This window comes from Anser anser, assembly GCF_964211835.1.
Source record: "Anser anser genome assembly, chromosome: 3".
In the NCBI taxonomy this organism is placed as follows: Eukaryota; Metazoa; Chordata; class Aves; order Anseriformes; family Anatidae; genus Anser; species Anser anser.
Window position 1 is genome coordinate 46019922 of NC_139722.1, and position 21755 is coordinate 46041676.

Below are 21755 nucleotides of genomic sequence, written 5' to 3' on the forward strand. Positions count from 1 at the left end.
AAACTTTCATTGCTGGGTTTTAAGTGACTTTCTGTTCATTAGTTAAAATTAAATCTAATATTATAGTGGTAAGGAAGGATTTATTTGAAAACATATCCTGCATTAGGACCAATTTAATTTTCGAATTTATTGGAAGTTATTGCAATTTATTTATCTAATTTTCCACTTAGTCTGGACCAGGGGTGATATGTAACACCTTTGCTGACAGAGTTTTACTGCACTTTAGATTTTTAGAAGCGTTTTCATATTCAAATATTTCTTATTTGAAAAAATATCAGGTTCTGTTCCTTGAAGATTGGTACCATAGTTATATAGCAGTTGTTTAGATTATGTTAGATGAGCCACGTAACATAAGTAATCTTGTGAACATTTTTTTCTGTTGATAACATTTAAAGATTTTATGGATATTGCTACTAAATGACAATTGATATGAGTTTTTAAAAGTTAATTTTCTTTTTGTCTTGTTTTTAGAAAATGATCCTTTTAAAACAAAAATATTTTCTTTTATTGTTATTAATGGTGTACTGAAAATGAAAATTGGAAACATTTTTAAAATTAATTTATGCAATAGTTTCATTGTGTTGTACTTCTGAAGTATTGTATGATGGGATCTGTAAAGTTTAATTGTTCATTTATCTAAATAATTTCAAATAAGCAAATGAACATGCCAATATTTTAGAAACGTTTGAAGAATGTATGTAGCTCATATAGAGCTACACTTTGGGCTTTATAGCTCAGTGTTATCGAGCTATAGTCATTATAAGCAATTACTGAGCTAAAGTCATTATAGAGCAATGACTTTGAAGTCATTGCTTCATGTTTCCTTTTTTGCATTAACTCTTTAATTCTTTGATTTTTACCCTTTTCAACATAAAAATTTTAGCAGTTCATCTCACTCACTGGAGTTGTATATTTTATGCTTTGATCAAAGATGTAATTGACCTCAAACCTTTGGATGGTTTGAGTGCAAGCAATAGTTGTATTACCAGAACATGGGGCCATGGTCAAAGAAGTCACACAGCGATAGAGATTGGCATAGATTTCTGTGGGCCAGTCACATGTTTTTCATCTTGTGGTGCTCTAAAGAAAGTGCCATTCTCAGAAAAGATTCTGGTGTAAGGCAGAAGCTTATTATAGCTAGTGTACTGCATAAGACTACACGTTACAGCATTACTTTCCCTCAAGACAGAAGACGATAAATAAGTGCATGAAAAGCATACAGGATTCTTTTCTGGAACCTAAAGAGCCCTCTTTGTACTTTTAAGTGGTTTCTGTAGTAACCGCAAGAACCAAGTATTCACACAGAATGCTGTGAATATTTTATGGGGATTGTTTATGGAGATGAAGCATCTAAATGCAGTTTGATTGCCTGAGTTTTAGATACCTGAGATATGCAGATAGCATCTAAAGGTTATTTAAAGGCCTAATAATCTTGATAAATTTTAGGTGCTTAAAGAGCTTTTATAATCTAGCTCTTAGATACAGAAAAGGCATACACAAGATGTAAGTTTTAAAATAAATGTCTTTGGAAGACATAAAAGAAATTTATGTCATGACACCATTGCACAAAGTTCTTCCTGTGCCCAGTGGAAAAAAATAAGTCATTTTATTGATTTACTGTCAATAGTTCTTAGGTTTGTCAAATTTGACTTACATCGCACTGTATTTAAAGTCAGAAATGCACTGAGGAATTAAAGGTGCTGCACAGATTCTAATTGCTGCTGAGGAATACTGTATGTAAATGATATGGGCTGAAATAGGAAAGTTGTTTTATTTTCATAGGTTGATGACAGCTTATTCAGTAAAATGGTAGCAAAAACCTGCTTAATGGGTTAATTTAGCTTGAGCCAACTAGCTAGATGCCATTTAACAAGATGTTAAAACACCTGAAACTCCAGTTTGCCAAATGAAAAACTGAGGTTTGTATATCTCTGAGTAGAGACCTCAGGCAAATCTGATTAGTTTCCAGAGGTGCAAAACCAGGCAGTTTTGGATCACAAAGTTTATAAGCTCAGTTGGTGTTTGTGTTGTGTCCTTCTTCTACTTCTCTACTATATGCAAATCAACTTAGCCATCATGCCAGAGTTAGAACTGTCAATTTAACTCTGATATTTAATTATATTTATTTTAACATTTTGCTACTTGTAATTCATAGAGTTCCCAGTCTTATTTTTTTTTTCTGGTTTAAAGCTGTTTTCTATAGACATATGTAAATCTCTTATTAGGATGTTATTTTCCTCATAATCTGACCTGTAGTATACCAACATGATAAAAAGGGGGTATAAAATTTCATCTTGTCACTTTATAAGATTCCAAGTTAAAATTCCAAGTATGGAGCTTATAGATTTCATTTAGGGCAGTTTTTCCTTTGTTTCCAGGCTGATGCTCAGGAGAGGTCTGAGAAGGGTGATGCTTTAGCATACCTGAAAAGATTAGTGACAACAAACAAATTTTCCAGCACATTTCACTCTAGTTTTTGGGTTTCTGAACTTCCTTTGTGTGGGCTTTGGAAAAACAAATTTCACCTGCTTAATGAATGATAAAATATTTAAACATTCTATTATTTAATAAATAATAATTCTAAGGTAAATCTGTTCTGTGATGTAGGAGAGTAACTACAGAACAACCAGCTTTGTTCTTTCTGACTCTCAGGAGAGTCTGGAAGTATTTCAGTATCTATGAATTTGGATGTGTTGTGTCAGAGTATATACATATTTTCTTTACACAAGCTTCTTGTGATAAAAGGTTTGCTTGTATATTTATTCATAAGAATCAAATAGGCATGATTTCTAGTAGGGTCTAAGTTGGTGACTTTCACACAGTAGAACTGTGTGAATATGATGATTTTAGTATGATACATAAAAATCCTGAGGAAGGTTCAGTGATTTACTTTTTTTGAAGTGGCTTTCATATCATGACTACTAATATATTAATAGATTTCATTTACGCTTTTGATGGTTTTTTCATATTTCTTAATTGGTCCAATGAAAATCAAAGTGCTTCTTATCTTTATAATGTAACAATAACAATCTAAATGTGTTGCTATATTTGTACCTCTATCATACCTATAGCAGACGTGTGCACATGTGGTTTAGCTTAATAAGCCAGTTAAAAGATTATATTTTTTTCTGTAATCTGTAAATATTTTTTTTTCTGAGTATCTCAGCAGTCTTGAATTTAAAAATGCTCTGATTATTTTTTTGTATGAACATAGAATCATATGATCAATGGTTTGAGTTGGAAGGGACCTTAAGGATCATTTGGTTCCAATCCCTGGCATGGGCAGGAACACCTCCTACTCTTTGTCCTCTCAGACTTTACAAATGGGTGATTTTTAGTGTGTTTTTGTGGGTGTGTGCAAAGGTATGATGACAGATTTACGTATGTAAACTTGTGCTTCTGTTGGTTTGCCTTGAAAGTATTTCAACGCTGCAGATTGCGATTCAGAAGTAGAGAGACTGAAACTAGTCTGAAACAGAGGTAATCTTTGACTTGGAATAAAAGAGTTATTTTTTTCTTCTAGAAAAATGAATTTATAGTGTAAGTCTAAAAAAATCTGAATGAAATAAAAATACTTACTTTATGTAACTAGCTTTTAGTTTGTAAAAAGTTTTGGTTTTGCAAGGGTTCATTCTGATTTAGCTTGGAGAAAAATTTGAATATTAGATTTTCCTGCAGGAAAAAAAAAAAGATCACGGAGTATTTTTGGTAAATTCTAACAGTGCTGTCATCTGTACTGTATTAATAAAAAGATGTTCTGTAAAACAGAGAAATATTGCACAATTTTCAAGAAACTTTGCCTTGGTATACCCGACTCAATGTCAAGTCTGTCCAAGTGGCACACACTGAAAAAGAAGAAAACAAAACAAAACAAGAAAAAAAAAAAAACAGAATAGAACAGCATAAATGCACTCCTGCATTTATATATGACAGTCATCATTCAGACCAAGCAAAGTATAACGTGTATAGTGATAGCAGTTCAGAAGTCTTCTACTGTACAACTATTAATCTTTCACAGTGTTCTATGCCTCAAGTCAGAACTTAGCATTCATAATTAAGATGACCTAACAAGTTCAGTTTCTTCATTAACATAAAGTGTTCCATACTAATTGCTTTTGCATATCATTCGATTTAGCTATCTGCTTTCATCTTATGTAGGAAGGAGTGTGCTTTTTTCTATTCAGATTATTAATTCCATGCTTTAATGTTCACTTTAGTAGCTGTATATGGCAGGTGCAGGAAAACACTGTGGTACTTGAAGAATGCTATAGACCAGGCCAATACTGGGTTTCCTCAGAAAAATAATAATTTTGGTCAGATGCATTTTGTAGGCTACCTCCCAGAAGGGAGAATGGTTTTGTTCTATGTGCTCTCTCTCTCTCTCTCTCCCTTTCTCTCTCTCTCTCTCTCTCTCTCTTTTTTAATTCTTTCTTTGTTTTCTGGACATAATGTGTTTTTCAAGCTTAATTCCACTCCAATGTGGAATGTATTTCTCAGCATGTGGAAACCAGTTGCAATAAAAATTTCGAATGCTATTAAATACTGAGGGCTTTTTTGCATATCCAGAATGGACTTATGGTGTATTTCTGTGTATAAGATTTTCATCCAAGTAGGAAAAAAAAAAAAAGCTTTTATGAATAAAAATTTGAAGTTTGTAAAAGTCTTTCTTGGATAAGGAGAGTAGATCCAAGGAAGTTTTCTTTAAATATATAATTGAAAAAACATGCAGTAATCACTACAGAAAATACATATATGTGTTTTTCTCAGTCACAAGTATATGCAGTGCATTCCCACCAAAGAGCTGTCTCAGACAGTCCTTCTGCATGATACAATAAAAATGCACAAGTGATAATTGCCTTAGAATTTTGAAATGGAAGTGAAAGAGTGAATAATGTTGGATTTGTAAAAGCATAGGTAATTGCACCTAAATAGTTCTCCATATTTGCACACCCAATACATTCATATATTCAGTACACATAGTCTTTGTTCGTTTCCTCTGATTGTAAGAAAACTTCCACTAGTGGCCTCTTAACATCCAAATCCCATGATTCTCCTGTGAAGTCTAGTTTATCAGAATGTTCATTTCAGCTTTGTGGTCAGGAATATTAGTTTAATATTCTGAGAAGTATTATTGAACTTAATGATAAGACAAAGAATTGTTAAATAAAAGAATGGCAGAAGGACATTAAGTGTGGATGGACAACAATAGCGTATTTTCAGTTACATTAAATTAATATGGTTGAAAAATCCTGTAATGAATATGCCTGTTGTGTAAAGACAATGTTAAATGGTCAACTGTAATCAGGTGAAAGAGCCTGAAATCTGCGAGAGCTATTTGGCCTACTTTTTGATAAACCTTTATGAACCACGTTAAACTAATTTGATTCAGCTAATGCAGTTGAAAAGTTTACTTTTTTTCCATTCTAGAGAAGATTGGAAGAAATTAATAAGGTGAGGAAAGGCTTAGGACCCATCTGAAACTGAAATTAAGAAAAGCGGGTCATTTTTTTGCCCTGATATAACCAAAGTTTACTCAAGTTTTTCATGAAAACGACAAGTAGCTTTCATATCAGAGAACTGGACATGAATAATATGGAGGGCACTCTTCTGCTGCTATGAAAGACAAGAATATATTTCCCAGGTTCAATACCCAGCTCAAAAAACATTTTACACAAGGAAATTTTACACAATCTATGTGTCTCTGATGCATTTTGATCGAAGTTAGGTGAGCAAAATACTACAGCAGTAAAGGAAGAGATTAGATTTTAACCAAACGATATTAAAATAGAGCTTTTAGTTACTGTCTCAAGAAGTCAGGGAGATGCAAAACTGGAAATGTACACTGCTAGTAATAGCAGTAGTTTGTATATCTGGTTCTTTTTATTTTTTAATCTAATTTTATTCTGAACCTCAATTTCTTAAGTATTTGTGTAGTATTCTACAAAATACTCTGCTTTCCTTTCTTCCCAAATGAAGCAAATATTTATGATGCCATCAAGGGCTTTCCTTCAGTACTCTTCTGAAGTTTAATTTACTTTATTTGACTCAATTCATCCTTAATGTCAGGATTTTCATTGACTGTATAAACCGATTTAAATAGCTGCATTATTACACTAGATACAAATTCTGCACTGTGAAGAAGAAAGTTCTATTAAAATTCAATTTTGTTTTCCTTTTGGAAAATAGACTTCTATGGTTACTCGGGGGTTAAAAATAGGTTCATTGCAAGTATGATATTTTCACTTGTTGAATTAGTGCTTTAATGAAGTTTAGGTGTTCATCTAGAGGCATTAACAGAACTTGCAGCTGCTTTACTTCCTAATTCCTTAGAGTATGCTTTGATTTCTTTAGAATAATAAATTATTTCATACATGTTTATATTTGTGATTTGAAATGGCGATCTTTTTAATTTAGTGATGAAGTTATTTTATGGAAGATAAAGAGGGCTTCCAATTTGTTGAATAACTTGTTAGAAATTAGTCGTTTAATTCTGTTAACAGCAAGAGGATATTTATGAGACTGCAATTTCTTATCTCTACCTAACAACTGAGAAATAACAGTTATATTTGAGGTAGCTAGTTAAATAATACTTCAGTAACTGCTAGCAGGCACTGTGACTGGACAGAAGGATTTGATGAGAAAAGGGTGCTGTTAAGTTTCTGAGGGTGAAAAAATCCATAAAAATAAAGAGAAATACTCATTACAGAAAGACAGCCTTGGATTGTGATTTAGAGCTTCAAAGAGGATAGCTTGTTATGTAGACAGCTTTGTAATTATCCCTTTAGCAAAAGGAATTTTCTGGATTTGCTGATGAGATGTGTTCAGTAAAACACTGTGGCAGCAAATGCATACTTCAAAGAAAACACTAAACAATTACTTATTACTGCATTACAAGCTAAGAATCTCCCCTAGGCACAGTTAAATTCATGAGTTTAGGGACTATGCAAGATTTTGTGCTGTCAGATGTTTTAGAAATATGTCAGCTATTTTGAGAATTAATTGCATTATTAAATATTTGACTCCTGCATGTAGTCTTTGTTGCTATTTTAGGAGACAAGATCTGTCAGAAACTTGCAATTCTGCCCTTGAAGGAAAGATATGCCCAAGTGTCATGTAGCATTTAGCAGAAATAAATTGCAGCTTCTCTCATATGGAAGATTTAGAATCATAGAATATCCTAAGTAAGAAGGAAACCACAAGGATCATCAAGTCAAACTCCTGGGTCTGCACAGAACTGCCCCAAAACCAGACCATGTATCTGAGAGTGTTGTCCAAACACTTGAACTCCAGCATGGCACTTCAGTGCCATGACCACTGTACTGGGGAGCCTGTTTAAGTGCCTGACCACCCTCTCAGTGGGTGAAGAACCTGTATTCAACCTGAACCACCCCCGTTGCAGCCTCTTGCTGATTCCACAGTATTCATCCAGATGTGGTTTGAGGATGTGTGTAGTTTATAAATATAGTAACACATATAATGCTTGTATGTTAGAGCTCTCGTGCTACATCTTTACGAAGTAATAGAGGGAACTCTTAGCATAACAGCAAGTAGGGACATGGCAGAGCTTGTGCAACCTACAAAAATTCATATGTAGTATGTAAGACTAGCTGGAGCATAGGGTATTTTTTGAAGTAGGAACTTAAGTGCATTTACTCATGAAATGTGCAAGTATCTGCACTGTATGAAATTTAAAGGGGACTGTAACCCAGTATACCATAAACACCTTTTTCCGAGAAGATAATTGTCATAAGAGAAGCATTTTGAAATTCAGTGTAATCATTTATTTATGCACTATATTTATTGTAACCTTTCACAAAAGGTGAAACAAATTGCACTATTACTTTTATTCTGTTTCTTTGCTGTTATAGTTAAAGAATGATGTTTTTAGGAGCAGTATAATCAAAGCTGGTGGTCAGCAGACTTACTTGCAGGAATGAACAACTCTAGAAATCACTAGGTTACAGTTGTAGGATATGGAATGGTGGCAGTGGAGGCATGAGTTATGTCACAACAAAAGTCATTCAATTTGTGGAGTGAAAGGACCAGCAATTTAGCCCTGTGTGCCCCCCAGCTTCACAGTGGCACTGCCTATTAGTTAGGGCTGGTATGTACTCAACTCAACAGTGAGGTTGAAAGATATGTTGTAGGTAAAATCATGGCCCAATGGAAATCAGTGTGTTTGTTTAATTTGGCTAACCTTTAGTTTGCTACATGCATGCTTAGCTTAGATATGGTAATGCAAATACACTGAAGAGTTTTGTTTGTTTGTTTGTTTGTTTGTTTTTGATGGTGAATTAAATAATATAAGTTATAGTGGAGTGAAAAAGAGTGAAAATCATTTGTAAATATGTCTCTGGATATTCAGGCTTTTAATTTGGCCATAGTTTGGTAAGCTCTGACTGTCTCCATTCATTGTGAAAAACAAGAATGTGTTACTTTTTCTGTTACGATTCATATTTTCTAATTACTAGACTGGCTGACATAGCTGGTAGAAATATGCAAGCTTCTGGGCATACCATTCTGTCTGCTGAAAAACATAGAAGGGCATGTGAGTGAATGTTTTCCTATTTTCAGATGTATATTAATTTGCCTAATAGAATATATTACTTCTTCCTATAAATCCATTTTTTCTTATTTCCTTAAGCTGCAACAAACAGTTTCTAATTTTAGATGGGTTCATGTAGTACATGTAGTCTTCACTGGGACTTTCATTCAGATAAGATAAATGTTTACTGTTTTAAATTAATCTTGGGGTAACTCTATTTCCTGTCCACAATAGCATGGACTCAATTTTAGTGCCTTTCCAGATGCTACAGGATATTTTTCCTGGCTTCCACCTGCCCTTCCAGAAGAGCATAGGTCTCCCTATAAGTCCACAGTCATGTCTGCCCACCTTTTGTGTGTGTCTCAGGTATCCTTGAATATTTCAGATGGTGCTATATGCCGGTATTTAGGCAGCTTAATCAAGCTTCTAGCTAGAATTGTGGCAGTGAATATACTTTCCTCTTAAACAGACTGGTGGGAATACAGTGGCCACAAGTGCACATACAGAGCCATTAAACAGCATGTAGAAATATTCAAGCATCAACCTGAATCTGCATGTGAGTACCTTCGCATCAGGCTGGAGACAAAATTAATATGCTTTCAATATTATATGTTTTGTTTGTGCACTTCAGGCCTCTGCAGCCCCAAGCTACACTCAGCATGGGAACTAGGTGAAAAAATACTGTGCTAAATGCAACTATCATGGTGTAAATTGGAGATTTCAGATACTACACTTTTTATAGCCTTCATACTCCCATTTCCCAAGGCCTGAGAATATATGTAGTACGTAAGCAGCAGAGATAAGACTGTATACTATTTCAAATAAATGAGGGGCTATGTGATGTCCTGGAAATAAATATTAATAAAATATATATATATATGCATCTTAATGCTACAGAATCATTCAGTCAAGCCTCGTGGTTAAATGCTATTGGAAAAGTATTATTTTGAGAAGAATATTCTGTGCATGAGATTTCTCTCAATATTTATAAAAACAAAATACTATTACTTTTTATCTCTACTTTGCAAATAGTATACACCTAGTGATTTGATTGTGGACAATATTACTTATGTAAAAGATAACCTCTTCTCTCCCTCAAAAGGTTTTATGTGACACATGGGTTCTTTACAGACTGTTTATACTTGCAATTATTGTGATTATGCAGAGTGTAGATGTTATATATAACAAAATTCATACACTGTTCTAATCTTAAATTAGAACCGGAAAATTAATGTTAAGTAGTAAATAATATTAGACTGTTTTGGATTTCTTAGTCTTATGTTTTCTTAAAATGCTACAGGGCGATTATTCTGACATAATTCCATAGTTGGAATTATTTTGCAGTTATATTCCAAATAAAAATAACTCTGTATCTGAAGGAATATTCTTGCTGAGAAGAAACATTTACTTATTGATCTTTAAACTGAAAAAAAATATTTTTGTTACAATACTTGTAATTTTTGTCCTAGTCCATTGTCCTGCTCTGGACAGTGTGATTAATACTTCCTGTTAACATGTGTGTTAGAAGTAGGGTGTTCTTATGCAGGTAGTATCATAGTAGTGTGTATCTAGAATTGAAAGCAGGGAACATCAAGTTAGCAGCTGGAGGATTTCTGGCAAATTATTTCATTAAGTTGTTAAACTAATTCAGAAGGTGATATCCAGATATCCACAGACATCCTGACTGGACTGTCCTGGACTCCTTGGGGAAACCTGGCAAATCTATATATACCTTTTGACCAGTGGTTGTAGTACCAGTGGTACTAGTTTTCTAGTTGGCAGTGTAATACTGCTTTTTACAACCCAGAAATGTGTTGGCTTTTACTATTTTGTGGTCTGTTGATTGAGTTCCTGAAGTATTGGCAAGTATAGAGGCACAGGGAATTAATTTGGTGATATACATGGTGATATTTATAAACTTAAAAGTCTACTGTAGATACATATACCAATATGATGTACATAAAATTACACAGAAACAATAGTTTGAATAGGAAAATACAGTAATGTATATATTTTTGTAGTTTCTGAGAATCTAAGGGAGGTTAGAGAACCCGGGGAGGTTGTGGCCCCTCCATCTGGGTTTCACCCTCAGACCAGCAGGTGGACGTCTTTGTTACAGTAGAAGGCCCCTTCCTCTGCTGCTCCCAGAATACAAAATGCCCCACCTTCTGCCCTCCTGCATGAACTGCCGTGCACACTGATGCTTGTGCTCCTAAGGGACTGCCTTTGTACAGGGTTGGTGCTCCTGGCTCTGCCCAAGCCTCATCAGCCACCCTCATGAGGGCTGCTGGCTCCTGATGCAGAACCTAGATGCAGGGAACCCCTGCACGCTGTGATCCCCTGTGCTGCTGCCCAAAACATATGCCCTGGAGCTGATCACTGCGGGAGGTGTATGAACACTGAATGATGTTGTGGTGGTTTTAGTGACTAGAGCTCTTCGAGAGAGAGAGACAAAAAAAGGTGAAATTTATGTTCTTTTCTGCACCCACATAAATTGTGTTCATTCAATGAAATCAGCTGTTAGGTTAAAAATCAAGGTAGCTGCCAATTTTATTGCAGTTACTCTGAATTTGATTAGATCATCAAATAAATATACAAATGAAAGAAGAATAAAATGAAACTATAAAATGTGAAATGCTATAATGAACTGTATAGGTACTGAAGTTTGGCTTGGATGTAATAAAATTCATAAAAATAAGGTTTGTTAGCTCCTGCATCATTAAAAAATACTAAAATTATTTCAAAAAGTTGTGAATCAAGAGGCTGATAAGGACGATGTCTCAGTAAAAATGTATTTATGAAAATGAGATCAGATGAGGGAGAAGACTCCAGAAGTAAATACTACAAGCAGGTTTTCAAATTTTTACATATATCACCATTTGCTTTTCTTTGTCTTCTGGGTATTAGCATATGTTCCTTTTACTATTGGCCAGAGTAGTCTTGGGAATCAAAATGTTTAGATTATCTGTATGAAATTTCTTTTATGTTGTTGGTTAGAATCAGAATGTTGGGGACCTCTATTGATTTGCAAGTAAGATCAAGGGAGAAAGTTCATCAGTAGAGCAGTGGGAGGGAAATCACTATCAGGAGGGAATCTTTATTATCTGAACACTAGGTATCAAAGTTGTTGGGGGAAAATACTTAAGGGCTTTTCTGAGAACATAAATTAGCAACAGCTAGCCAACTGGATCTAACGTGAGACTTAATAATGACTTGCTCCTAAAGAGTGAGCTCTTCCCTGAGATGATGTGTTCCTATCTCTTCATTTGCAGAGATATATTTGACTTTCCAGAACTGCTAAAGTATTATTTTCTTTGTGTTCCATAAGTTGTGGTAATTTTGCCTAATTTTTGAGACATTTTGCATTATTACAGGTAGGTGGTTTAGATTTGGCTAAGTTCAGTTCAATGTAAAATGTTTGGAAGATATTGAGAAGCTTTCCTTCAGGACTTTTTTAATAGCGTAAAAGTTCCTGTTATGATTTCTTTTATGAATCTTCTATTCCCTCTCCCCCCATGTTTTCTTTGACTTACCTGTTTGGAAGCGATAGGTAATAGCGCACAAAACCAATAAAGTATGCACTTTCTTATGGAGATAATAGGGAATTGAACAAAATGCCTTGACACTCAGATTATTGAAGCATTTCAAATGTTACATTTGTACATTTGGAGGCATGAAAAGAACATATGCAGTACCTTCTTTGTATAAGAACGACCTTGATAAACAGGAGCAGCTTCAGCGGAGGGCCAAAAAGATGGTTAGGGCAAGATGGTGGGTCTGGAGTGCTTGCACTGTGAAGAGAAGCCGAGTGGGAACTAGCCTGGGGAAAAGGTGGTCTCATGAGGACCTAACAGTAGCCTCCCAACACCTGGAAGGTTGTTATCAAGAAGTCAAGTTGTTTCTGGCAGTGCATAGTGTGAGCATTAGAGACAAAGATGTAAATTGAAAGAAGGGAGGTCCAATCTAGACACAAGAAGAAACTTTTTAATCATGAGGACAGTAAATCCATGGAAGAGATTACACAGAGAGGTTGTGTAGTTTCCATTCTTGGAGGTTTTCAAGATCTGGTAAAGTTCTCAGCCTGATCTGACCTCAGAGCTGACAGTATTTTGAGTGAGTGTTGGACTAGAGAATTCCTGAGGTCTCTTCAACTTCAACTATCTTACAGTCTTTAATGTATAGATAACTCATGTCTGTCCTGTGAGAGATTCATCTCCGGTAAAGCGCTATTTGATCTAAGGGAATCTCTCCAAAAGCCACATCTCTCTAAAAGTTAGAGCCATGAAAGCGAAAGCAGTACTCATATTCTTGAATAAGAATTGTAGCTTAATCACACAGACATCATATAGTTGGAAAGAGAGTCTTGTTTTTCTTCTAGAAGTTACCTTTCTGTTTTGGGAGAAGCACCTGCATCTCTTCCTAATTTGCTTGTATTTTAATCCTCATGAGCATGTGAATTTTCAGATAACAACAAAGCTTCATTAAATATAGTGTGGTCTCAAACATAATACTTTCATCTCATACAAGCACAGATGTGTCAGAATATATCAATTGTGGTATTATCAGACTAATATTAATATCAAAACACCTGGTGAATTCATGCAGTAGAAGAAAAAAGTACAGTGATCATTGCATCTCTTCTGAAAGACACTAAAATGTGTTTTTGTTATATGTTTGTAAAACATTTGGAGATCTTTTTTAGATAGTCAAAGTTACTGCCCATTATAGACATCTAGTCATACAGACATAATTATGTCCATAGCAAACAAACTTTACTAGTACTGAAAATTTAAACGGGTCCAATATTTTAAATGATAAGCACACCACAAAAAGAAACATTGAAAAATCTAATAATTTTGTGCTCTGTTCAGGATTTTGGCTGGCTTGCAATTTTTAAGATAAGGAAAATCACAAGCTGAGCTTTGTCTACCCTGTGTATTAACTGATAACGTTAAGTACTTCTCTTAAGAAACAGTGTTGGTGGTAGTCAGAGGCTACCTTCTTCTTCTCAGAGATATCCTTCTTATGTAGCTGTTGAACACGCAACCTTGCAGAAGACAGGGTGGCAAACCATCCAGAGCCTTTCCATGAGTAGCTAGTGGTCTAATAAATCACCAAATAGTGGCTTAACACATTCAGACATGTTCTTTCACGGTGGTGAAAGGCTTTGCTTGTTTCTGCTTGCAGATAAACTGCCCAGAGAATGAGTTTAACATCCTTTGCCTGTGCTTCAGAGTGAACAGTACATATATATTTCCTATTGAAGAAGATACTTTAACACTGTGTGTGGAATTCACCTCTCCTACCTTAATCTATGTAAAATTTAGATGTTTAGTAATAGTCTATATTTCTTTTTCAATCAGTAGAGGAAGAATACTGGAATTTGTCCTTAAAATCTGCATAGACTGTATCAGTAAAGAAATGCCTAGATGATTGGCTCACAAATTTAAATGTCTGTGCTTAAATAATAATAATAAATTCTTTCTGATATGTTTGGGTTTTTTGCTCATACAGACCTGCACACAATTTTTATGTTACTGTTCTTTGACTTCAGAATAATGGATTTACAGTTGTAATCTGCCTTGCCTGTGGCTCTGTGAAAATAACTATTCTTTAATATGGACCATATTTCTTTGGTGTCCTGTCTTGAATCGGTGACTGCATACACACCAAGATGATAACAGTTTTTGATAAGCTAAGTAAAAATGTACTGACAATATATTTGTATTGTCGAAGCTGTAAGTAAATAACATTGCTTTTTTTTCTTTTTTCTTTTTTTTTTTGGTTTCCCCTTCACCCCCCTAATATAAAAGAATATTGTTGTTTTCAAGGCTGTTACCAGAGCATCAGCTGTTGATACTATCTCAATTTTTCTAGCAGCGTGTTCTATTTTAATTGTTGTGGACTCTTGCAGATTTTACCACCTGAAGGAAATAATGAGCTATTAATCCAGTAGAACTTGAATAACAAAGTTAATAACTGTATTAGAAACTGTAGCACCCTACACTACTTTACTCTTGATGCCATTTAGTAAAGATGCTCACTCATTATCTGTCCAAATCAAGCTATATTTTATAGAGACCTGAAGAAATTATCTCCTCTCATGTTGCACTCTGTGCAACAGAGCAGTTTATTTCTTGGCAGAGGTGGAGAGAACGAGGGAAGACTTTTGAACTCTTAAAAGTGATAGTAGTTTCATGTGTCAGAGTTGATAAAGCTCCAAGTTTTTTCTTTTGATAAGATTGTAACTGTTTAAAATACTAAAAATGTTTATGAAGTTCAATAGCATTTCAGATTAGCTAGAGACTACACTGCAGGAGATGGTAAGCTAAATTTACATAGGCTAATTTATTGTGATGCTGTTTTTTCAACATCTCATTCTCTGGACAACAGCAAGAATCCAAGGATTGCTTAAGAAAAAGAAAAACAACAAATACACTTCAATACTCGTTCAACACATCAGACCTAGAGGTCTCTAACTAGTAAGAACATATTTTTCATGTATATCTGTTTGTGTCTTATTCTAGTGGAGTAGTGCCCTCTGGGAAGACAAACTAGGGGAGAAAAATATTTCTGATTAAGTATGAGCTATCAAGTAGGCCAAGGTTAGATAATGAAGCCTTCAACAGTCAGTAATGGGGATAACATTAAATCTTTTGAGTTCACTGGGCAGTTGAAGTACCATGCTGGGAAAGCATACACTGTAGTTGGAATTTCTTATGAGGGGGTGATTGCATATTATTATAAAAATAGCTATGCTAAATGCATGGAAATTTTCTTCCAGAAAATTAAGGCCCCCTCTACCAGATAATGGCTCATAGGAGGAATGTAATGGTGGTGAAGTAAAATCTGGAAACAGATGATTTTCCGTTAAATAGTCCATTGACTTTCCAGCTAGTCATCGTTTCCACCATAATGTATGTTTGTTTTTTTTTTTCATAATCAAGCTCAAGCTGTTTTGATATGACTTGGGGAGGTAGTTCTTTGTTGTTGTTAAAAGGTCTGATTCATTAAATTATTATGCTTTTCAATTCAGGTTTAATTACTTATCCCAACTGGGATTTCTCTAGTGTGCCTGAATAGGTGTGTCATAATATATTAAATTGTTTTATTCAGTTTTACTGAATAAATATAAATGCCACCCTGTCTTCAGTTTGAATTTCAGTATCTTCTGGTATCCATGTGCATCTTTAAACATTTAATATTTACTGGATAATATTGTTGTACTAGATAATTCTGGCAATATGGCTCTGCTCTTCAGTTCTTCTTTTTTTTTTGTGATTAATTATTAAGCTTTTTTAAAGATAAACACTTTAATGTTCCTTCTGACACTTGGTAAAAATTATTAATGTTTATAGTATACTGTGAGCAGATATATTATTTCCAAAAACGAAGAAAAAAACCCACATGCATTCCTATCTCAGGCTTGTAAACCTACTGAAATAATTACCATCTTTCATACCTCTGTTTTTCCCCCCTCTCTCTCTAGTACATTTCTTTGCCAATATTTAAATCTAGTTTTATGCCATACCTACTGAATGATGTAATTTGGATACTTGGAGTAGGTTTTTGAGCAGTGTTATCTGTACAGAGTTAGTAATATCTGTTTGTCTATCTGATACGGTTAATTCAATGATTTTTTGAAGCTCTAGAGGTAGTAGAGATGAACTATTTTCACAAAGATATGTATTCAGTAGGCAATAGATGTGATTAGAAGTAAATCTTTAGTTACATCACTGCTGGCTTATGACCATACTTTTAGGTTTTGTTTGCTGTGAAAGTTAGTGATTTCATTTTGAAGGAAATTGAAATAATTGGGTGATAGGTGATTGGTAGATACATTATTTATATGTTATTCTGATAAATATAAACAATGTGCAGGGAAATAAAATCATTTGTAATTAAATGGCCATAATGTACCAGTTGTTCATGGAACACTAATGGGTATTAATTAAATACCCATTTATTTTAAAAATTTTATTTTTATTATTTAAATTTATTTATTTTATTTATTATTTTATTTTTTTATTTTTTTTATTTTTTTTATTTTTTTATTTTTTTTATTTTTATTTTTTTTTATTTTTTTTATTTTTTTATTTATTATTTTATTTATTTATTTTATTTATTATTTTATTTTTATTATTTAAATTTTATTTTTTATTTTAAAAATTAAATACCCATTAGTTTGGATCCAGGATGCAGAACTGAAAGATATGTTTTCACAATGGCTTGATGAAACTTACAAGAAATCCCCAATTAAAAAAATAATTAGAATGAATTTCCTTTTTAAGCTACTGTGTTTGAAAGGTGAGACTTCCTTTTGGAGGTTTACTTGTTTTCTCTTAGGCATTATCATTGTTTATTAATTTTCTTTAATAAGATGATGGTCAGGAAACTGAGATTATCTGTTTTCCTCTTTTCTACATATTGGCATTTCAGAAAATGGCTAGAATACTGGTAGCTTTAAGTAAAAAGTACTACATTGCACAAGCCTATCTTCATGCTCTTAAAGGAATTAAACACGAAAACACACTGATACAGCAAATATAGCATTCCTCCTTGGAGAGCTGAATTTCAGCATGTGTTGCAATTAAATGCTTACATTACTAATAATTGCTTTGGCTTTTCTTCAGATTCCTATTCTGTACAGATGAGCGGGATTTTTTTTTTCTTTTTTTTTTCTTTTTTTTTTTCTTTTTTTTTTCTTTTTTTTTTCTTTTTTAAAAATGCAGATGTTTCTAATGAGGTAAAGAGAAGATTAGTGAATAAACCAGACTGAGAGTCCATTTTACGCTGTCTGCTGGTGGATTGGCCGCTAGTAGTGACAGAATTCTGTTGTAGGCATTTCTTGAAGTGCTGTTGCCTTCTCAGCAATATTGCACAGTAAACATCTCCATGGATAATAATAGGCCCAGACCTGAAGATGGCCTGAGTTTTCACCAGAACCACCAGTTATTGAAAGAAGTTTCTAATGCCTCAGTGATCCCCTTTCATCTGAAAATTCTATATCCAAGTAATAATAATGGCTATGATGACAATAATAATAGGAATAAAGACACAAACTGTTTAACCCCAAGGAAATCTGAGAAATAACTTTATTTTTTAAAACATTAAAATATATTCTCACTGAGATATTATTTTCTTCTCACTGGAGATATTTTATGTAAAATAAAAACGTACTAATAAAAATATTTGAAAAAGACAAAACTCATAACTAAGTATTTCTTTCAACTTGGAGAAGATGCTTTCTGTAAACAAATTACCAAGAGAAAAGAATCCCTATGACTTTGTGTCTAATCTGAAACTGAAAACACAGGATATCATTTATAAATGCTTATTATACTAAAAACAAATTCTGTTTCACAGCCATATTGAGCTTATGTAATTAATGATGGAAGTTTAGACAGAGAATCGCCTGTGAGAGCATTGGCTAGCATGCATTTGTCACAATATATATTCACAGCTTGAATTTTGCATGATCTGAACTTTCTTTACCCCACAGCAAGTTTTAGATTTTATGAACCATTGGACTTCTGGCAATATCTAGGTGTGCTTCTGCATTCCAAAAATAACATACAGAATTGCTCTATTTCTTATCTTCTGCTTAAACCATTAAGAGTTGGCACTAAAGTAACAAAATGGATATACTGTTGTTGCTGCCAGTGGTGTGAACCTGGCTGCATGATTGATTTTACTTTCATTCCATTGTTACAGTAAGATAAGTAGTACCTTGAGCAATAGCAGTAAGGAAGCCTTGTTTCCTATGGATTTGTGTCTCCTAGGTGATTAACTGGTATGGAAGGCAGTAACAGTTGCAACTGAATTGTTTTTTATACAGTTAGGGCATCTCTCCCGTGTGAATTCTCAGGAAGTTCAGACTGATGAGGCAGCCATTTCCTCAGTGGGATATTCAGTCAGGCCTCTCTTTGCTTCATCACAATTTTCATATTTCTGAGACCTCTGTGCTTGTATTACATCTGGGAAACAGTGGGTCCCCTTTTCTAACACATTTCCTCTGTTGCTTTTTCTATCCTCTACCCATCTCATGATGTCTGCTCACAGAAGAGCTGGCTGAGATTGTTTATTCATATTATTTTCCTTTTCTTCTTCTGCTTCTTCTCCCCCCCCCTTTTTTTTTTCTGTTTTAAAAAATGATGCCAGCTATTTTTAATGTTATGTATAAAGCTTTTAAGACTTAATTTACTACTGTCTATGTTGATGGCTATTTCTTGAACGTTATTAGTACAGTATGATAAAAGAGAGAAGTGGGGTAGAAAAGGAAAGGAAAAGACTGATTAGTTTGGCTATTAAATGTGACATTGTGAACTGTTACTATGAAATTGTCTTTTATTTTTTTTCCCTAAAAAAACTAAACCAGTAAAAATAATTATAATAAAAAACCTAAAGCCTTAGCAAAATAAGGCTTTAAAATAAGGCAAGTTATCATTGTCTCAGTTGAGCATTTGTGCTAGTGTTTTCAATATTCCTTCATTTATACAGACCTGTTGTAATGTCTTCTGATTGAAAAATTTATTTTTTATAGTAGTGTTCTAATAGCTTTGAGATATTTAACATTATTACTGCTTTACACATTCACTCACACAGTGTTGCAAATGATTCTAATACCCACTCAGAGACGGTACGTGTAACTATCATGCATAACAACTGTAGTTTCAGCACTTGGCAGATGTGTAACTGATAGTAGTGGTGCTGTGGTTGTATGTCTGTGATACAGATATTGAGGAATAGTTTCTAATAGGCTATCAACCAACAGAGATGTATTTAAAATTACAGAACATTTCAAAATAAGAATTAAATACCTTTTCTGTACATACCTTCTATTGCTATTAATTTCTTAAATTGTGATATTTCATATGGCAGTTAGTGATCAGAAGGGACATGTCCCTGTTTAAAATGTGTTTTTGTGTAAAATACTCCTTCCCTCCCACCCCAACCAACCAACCAAAACCCAAAAAAACAGAAAGAACAACAGAACAAAACAAAAACACAAAAAAAAACAAACAAAAAATCAAAAAAACTGTTTTCTTTGATATTCATAACATGCCTTAAGCTCCCTAGCTTGGCTTGAATTTGTTACTACCTTTAACCTGTGATTAATGAATACAAATTTGAATCACAAAACATGAGAAAGGTGGTGTAAATCTAACTGTACATACATGATCTATAGACTCAGTCTCAAAAATATATCTGAAACTGATGTTTTCATTGAAATCTGATTTGCATAGGACTGGACTGTCTTCAAGCATGTCATGATTTGAAGAAACTTGCCTTTGCAGAACCAGAATTCTTTATGTTCAGAAAGCAAATGTGTATATGTATAACCTCACAAACCTCACAAAGAGATCACTGAACTAATGACTTAACTTCTTCAAGATCCTGGCAGTGACTGAAACCAGTGAGAGAATATTGCCAATTTGAAGCATACACATTTTAAAATGTAAAATATGTACTTTAACAAAAATATGAAGAGTAGTGATGATTTATTTGTAGGCTTTTATATATTTAATTGTATGTAAATATGTAGATTTACATTTTGGGTCTCTTTCTAATAACGTTGAGATGTATGTATGTTTTCAGTTCTTACCCTGTAATTGTGAGGTTCATACTTCTAAAAAACAGAGTTGAGATTTAATGGAATAACTTCAGCAAACAAAGTTAAAGAACAGTGGATTTCTGGAGTGTAATAATTTATGATCGAGATATAGCAAAATTAGAACTACATGGTCATGGTTGGCCATTTTTTTTCTTTCTTTTTTTTTTTTTTCTGAAATCAGTTTTGTATAAGAAGTCCATTTAATATATACTGAAATATGGCTTACCTCAATGGATAAGGTCCAGACATCTACTTTATTCTTCAGGCACAAGTCTAGATATAGATGTTAAGAACCCCACATATGAGGGTGTAGTACTTAGGGACATAGTTTAGTGATGGTACTTGGTAGGTCAGGTTGATGGCTGGACTTGGCAATGTTAAAGGTCTTTTCCAACCCAGATGATCTATGATTCTATGAAGAGGGCAATTGGCTGGTGCTTCTATGGCTTTATTTTAAAATATGTATTATTTGTATGCAGATTTTTCATTTGTTTATTTAATTATGACCATTAAAGTAGAAATTTCTAGTAGAAATCAGCTATCCCCCTATACACAACACCCCTTATGACAATGTGTGAAGATGTTACTTGAAACTATGACTAATTGTGTCTAAATGTGATGCAGATATATCTAACAGAAAAAGTGCTTGTAGAATGAACTTAGATGGGTAGTTTTGGGTCATAGTTTTTGAATAGCTGAAGCTGTGTACCTGGCCGTACCTTCCTCAAAAGGATAAAAGATTAACCTCATGGATTCTTGTGGAATACCTTTGTATTTTGCCTAAAACATTATCTGCTTTGCTTTGGCAAAGAATATTACAACACACTGTTGGACCAGAGTTCTGTATGATTAAATGGTTTACCATTTTCAATGTATTGCTAGCTATCTGTATAATTAGCTAAAATATATCTAAATGTTTTAAGTGCTAAATACTGTTCAGAGAAGAATGAAAATTCTGTATTTTATGTAACAATATCAACACAAAAATTCCACTGCTATAATCAGGAAATTTTATCAAGTAATTTGATTACAGTTAACAATAGAATTAAACCTTGTGCACCTGACAGATATATAATGGAAAATGTCAGTCTTTGCTAGGGTTGTTCTATTAACAACTGCAGTAAAAAAATAATGTAGTTAAAAATATTTTTGGCGTTGTATTTTCTATCTAATATGTGAAAAATGTATTCAATTAATGTTAGAAAAACAAAGATCTTTTCAGACAAAGCTACAGTTGGATATTAGAATTTTAATTTTTCTCCTGTGTCCTGTTCTAATTAGGACTAATGAATGCCAAAAAGAAAATGGAAGAAAAAAATCACACTGAGATCATTTTTCTTATTCTGCTTTGCTTGAAAGTGACTATTTCACTTTGAGCCATTACAAGAAAAGAACTGCCTTACTAATTACAGCACTTTTCTACCCCATAGACAGATTCAAGAAATAACTGTTGCATGCTGAATAACCCCTTATGAAAACAATGTCCAAAGAAGACATCCAGTCCTCATTAAATATAGTTCTGCTTGGCTGCTCTGCACTTTTAATAGGAAATGAAGAACAACTGTGTGAAATACACCGTCGGTTGCTTTGTAGCAA

The 21755-nt window shown here is 33.7% G+C and overlaps 1 protein-coding gene across 12 annotated transcripts in view; it reads left to right on the forward strand.

Annotated features, from left to right (window-relative positions):
* GRIK2 (glutamate ionotropic receptor kainate type subunit 2) overlaps window positions 1–21755 on the forward strand; it is a 411583-nt gene that overhangs the window by 158325 nt on the left and 231503 nt on the right. The gene's annotated exons all lie outside the window — the stretch shown is intronic.